A 4,875-nucleotide genomic window follows, 5' to 3' on the forward strand; every position below is an offset into this window, starting at 1 on the left:
AGACACGGGACGCCGCTCGGTTTCCCTCTTTTTCGGCAAGCAAAATCACTTTTCGTTTGAACGAAGCCTCGTAGTGAAACCGCTTCTGCTTCTCCATTTTGAAGTTCGACAACGACAAAAGCAAAATGGCGAAGCAAGCGAAGGAAGAAAACATGTGACGACGTACGGATTGGATTGGATTTAGAGCTTACACAATCCAGTGAAAGCCCAGCGATCCAGTGTCCATAACGATGCGGGTAGCCATCTGACGCCGAGTTTTTTTTTCCCATTTTTTTTTTTCGGTTTCGATTGTAACGCGCATGCAATTTAGAGGACAATTTTTTCGGAAAAAAAGTGCGCGTTAGAATCGTGCAAATACGGTATGTGCGTTAAAATCACCGAGTAAAAGAAAGGACTCTGGAAGCTGGCTTAAAAGAGAGTCGAGATCTTGTCGCTTCAGAGAAAGAGAAGGTGGAAAATACACTGAACATACAGTTATGGCTTTATGCAACAAGAGACGAACAGCGATAGCTTCGAGTGGCGTCCGAAGCGGAACCTCTGCACATGGAATATGTTTTGGAAGCACCACCGCAATGCCGCCACAAGAAATGGACGTGCTAGGGCGGTCTTTACGAAACACACTGTAGCGTCTCAGAAAGTTAGTGTGAGATGTATTTAAGTGTGTTTCCTGCAAGCATAAGGCAGATGCCTTATACTCTTCTAAAAGGAACTCAACATCTGCAAGGTTAGTGAATAAGCCACGGCAGTTCCACTGAAGAATTACAGAGCCCATTTTAAAGGATAAAAGATTTCATAAATGAATTAAAGCAATCCTACATGTGCTACACACTAAGGAGGAACCACCGGCTTTTTTCCTTTTTGTTTTGATTTAGCAGTTTGCCATTCCATGTCCTCCTGATCTGAGGAAGGAGCTGAAGAGTCGGCAATGTCAACAGCTCCCTCTGCATCCTGAACCTTGGCCGCAGGTTTGCCAGTTCCGACGTGGTCGGAGACCTGGACCATGAGTTTCCGGCCACGGCCAAACCCCGCCGAAGAAGTCTTCGACGTACCAGGCCGAGACCCTCCTACATTCACGCTTTCAACGTCTTTTGACGTTGATGAAGCAGCAGGTGGGCCCTGTTGCTCCGTAACAGGGCGGGCCGCCTCCGAAGGATTGGAACGACGGCCTCGCTCTCCACCTTGAGAAGAGCTACTGGCACGAGGCTGCCGGTCAGCCGGAGGTCGTGCCTGAATCGACTGGGGAGTCTGTGTGCTCCCAGTGTTACCTGGGGCACCCTGCTTCCCCGCAGGTTGTTTCGGGGCCTGAGAGGGGCCTGCCAAGTCCTCAAGAGAGAACTGAGTGGCCCTGGACTCCGTACGTGGTGCAGGGCCCCTGCGCACTGCGTCAGAGTAGGTACCTTTCGAATGGAAGGAAAACCTTTGTTTTGCTTTAGGGTACGATAAGTTCTCTTTGGCTCGTAAGGTAAGGATCTCCTTTTCTTGTCGCCACAGCGGGCAGGACCAAGAGTAAGCAGGGTGAGAACCCTTGCAGTTCGCACAGGCAACTGGATCTTCACAGACGTCGGCCACATGGTCGTGGCTCCCACACTTTGCACACGTCTCCCTCCCCCGACAGCTGCGCGACCCGTGACCAAAACGCTGGCAACGAAAGCATCGCTGTGGGTTCGGGACGTACGGTCTGACACGACAATTCAAGTAGCCAGCTTTGACGAGTGCAGGAAGCATGTGACGTTCGAACGTCAGGATAAGGTGTTTAGTTCTCACCTCTGCACCGTCACGCCTCGTCATAATGCGTTTGACCGCCACTACTCTAGATGCCCGCAGGCCTTCCAAGATCTCATCTTCACTACTGGAAAGAAGATCATCTTCTGAAATCACCCCTCGAATGGTGTTGAGGGTTCTATGTGTGCTCACTGTTACCTGTATGTCACCTAGAGATGTCAATTTTAGAAGCGTAATGCTCTGGGACTTTTTGGCAACTTCTACAAGAAGATTACCAGAATGCAGTTTCTTTGCCTTGTAATCAGCACCAATCTGACTGTCAAGAACCTTCGCTACAAGAAACGGTGACATCTTAGAGAGAGGTTTGTCAGGGACCTCGGAGTGAATCACCATGAATCTGGAAAATGTTTCATCATCTTTATCTTTTACTATGACTGTTCATTCTGGACGATGCCTCTTAGCGGCACGTCCAGAACTGGGGGTTTTGGTTTGGGGGGTTGCCATAAGAGGCGAAGTTTGTTCGGAACCTGTGGTGTGCCGCCCACCACGGAGCCCAGCATGGGAATAGATAACGCACCATAACAAAAAGGGCTTTGCTGGAGACGTTATGCTATTAGCACTACCCAGAAACTATAACCAAGTGTGGGTCTGGACGAGAGTATCTGTCACCACCTAAGGTTAGCCCTTGCCGCCAAAGGAGTTGAAAAGGAAAGAGAAATGAGAAGAGTGAAAAGGAGAAGAAGACAAGGGTGAAAGTGGAGAGGGGATAGTAGAAGTGGCGACTAGACTGAATCATCCTGGCCGGGCCTTACCAGGACTCCCGTCTACGGGAAGCAGGGGCCGAAGTGGTGTATTGCCTCGCTTGGGGGGCCCCGAAGGGTCCAAACCTACCCCGGGCTCGGCTCAACCACCAGGATGCCCTTTTCCCCGGACACGGGAAAGCCACGCACAGTCAGACGTGGGCGGGCGAACCCGCATGGCTCGTGGTCCGTGGAGACGCCACTTTTTAAACACCTGCTTGCACAGGTGCCCTCTGCAGGGGCCGTGAGCGGTACTATGAAACAGTAAAAGTGATAGTGGCACCGAAATTTGCTCTAGGTTACTGACTTATCTACTTCTTTGTCAGTGTGATGAGGTTAAGGTCAGCTCACAGATGGAGAAGGTGGGCTTTGTCCGAGCCCTTGACCACCTGCAAGATGAAGGCATAAACGTCATGTCCATGGACTGACCGGCACAGTGCCATTAAAAAGAAAATTGCGACCAACCACCAGGCCATCACACACTTTTTTGACAGTTGGTACATGTCAAAAGGTATGTCGATAAGGGACAAAAATACTGCATAACTGTAGGAACTAACAAATCTTAGCATGAACTGCTGGTGCATAATTTCTTGAAAGAATCATGTAATATACCTTAACAGAAATTACCAAGAAGCTCACAGCAGCCAGTAAGCGACCTTCCAACAAAAAACTAAAAAGCTGGGTTCAGCCCACCAGCAACTATCTCTACTGGTGTGCTGCGGTTGGTGAAGGAGATGAACCAACAGTAATGGATTTGTGGCATACGATTAAGCCACATGTTGCAGATCTTCATGATGGCCATAAAGGTCGCCTCACTCAGTGTCTGCATGGTCTTCTGACAAACAAAGAGTGGCTTAGCCAAGGTGAGCTTTTTGTTTGTTGCTTAAATGCATCCAGAAAACAATGCCAGTAATTTTTTCCTCAAAATAACCAGCCTAGGAAGCATTTCTGAAAGTGCTGACGGCACCAACATTGTTGCGTGACCTGAAGAAAGTGTCACCATCGTGCCAGACATAGGGATTAGAATCGTTTCACAGCGTCTTAATTAAATTTGCACCAAAGTCGCTTGCTTTTCCGTCTGAGGGAATGCGTGCCTGGTAAGCCAGCGCATATTTTTTGTTTGTATATGTTTGCACTGCCTGACACTTGACATTTCTTTCCCAGTACAGTACCTACCTCGCCATTTTGCACTTTAACGAAAATAGGAAGCGACTCCAAGCCCAGACCGCTAAGGGAGAAGACAGGTGGCATGTAGAGGCCCCAAAAGCCCGGAAAGATCACCTGGCAGCATTCCCCCTCACAACGAAGCCAATGTACTGGTGAGCTGCCTCAAGAAACTCTTGTTAGAGTAATCTGTAGTTCACTCCAACATGAGAAGCTACCCTGCCCACAGGAAGCAAGCTCTACTAAGTGCCTAATGGGCTACAGCACGTTGAACACTTTATGTGCTAAGGTGCATAAAACACCAATGTGTCGTAAACATTACTTAAACCCTGGAGAGTGGGGACAAAGAGGACAGCACACGCACCAATCTCCAAACACACTTAACGTTTATTCCACGCTTTAAGACCCTATATAGGTATGTACACAAAGAAGGAAATTCGAAAGATTGAAAAGCAACATGACGTCCCACAACTGCATAGGGCTCAAGCTTGGTGCATTGAATGTTGATCAAATAATGGTTGTTATGGGTGTAGCCTCTCCTGCGTTTCTTGTGCTATAACATACCGTATATAAGCTTTGGGAAGGCAGTAAAGTTTACTGCAAGGTTATCATAGTTGCAAGAATGCACTTTGAGAAAGTGCTCATTTACATTTACCTTCAAGACTGCTGCACACACCTTGTGAGGTAATATATAAATGTATATTACAGTGCTCCCTCCTTTTGTAGAGTATGTGGACACTTTGTTCAACGAAGTATTGGAACGGCTCCAGCAGGGAAGCCAATGCCAAAGTCTCAACACTCCCCCCACCACCTCCACCCATGATTGCAAGGGTGCAACCAAGGACCCCCAGACAAAACCTCGTAGCAGTCCACAAGTCACAGCTTGGGAAGAATTAAGTTCGACATCATCCACACCACTGCTGGCACTGAGCTGCATGTCGATTGCAAGCTAGCTTTGTTTGTGTCCCAATACTGCAATCTATTGAAGAGCTGCGAGTTAAAGTAGAAAAAAAATGTGCGTGGTTGTTTGTCAAATAAGATGGTGGCGGCCGGGGTCCATGGCTAACATGGACCTCAATGCTAGTAAGTATTGAAAAAAGCCACAGCGGTGATGCTTTAAATGACAAATGGAGCTAAATTCAGTTTACTACAGCAACCCTTAAAGTCCGTTTTTTGAAGGGAGGTATAA

At 48.0% G+C, this 4,875-nt stretch overlaps 1 pseudogene; it reads left to right on the forward strand.

Moving 5' to 3' along the window:
• The first annotated feature begins 3,023 nt into the window (after positions 1-3,023).
• On the forward strand, positions 3,024-4,631 carry LOC120843660 (annotated as a pseudogene).
• The last annotated feature ends 244 nt before the right edge of the window (positions 4,632-4,875 follow it).

The sequence above is a fragment of the Ixodes scapularis genome, unplaced genomic scaffold (genome assembly GCF_016920785.2).
Source record: "Ixodes scapularis isolate PalLabHiFi unplaced genomic scaffold, ASM1692078v2 PGA_scaffold6__148_contigs__length_123643588, whole genome shotgun sequence".
In the NCBI taxonomy this organism is placed as follows: Eukaryota; Metazoa; Arthropoda; class Arachnida; order Ixodida; family Ixodidae; genus Ixodes; species Ixodes scapularis.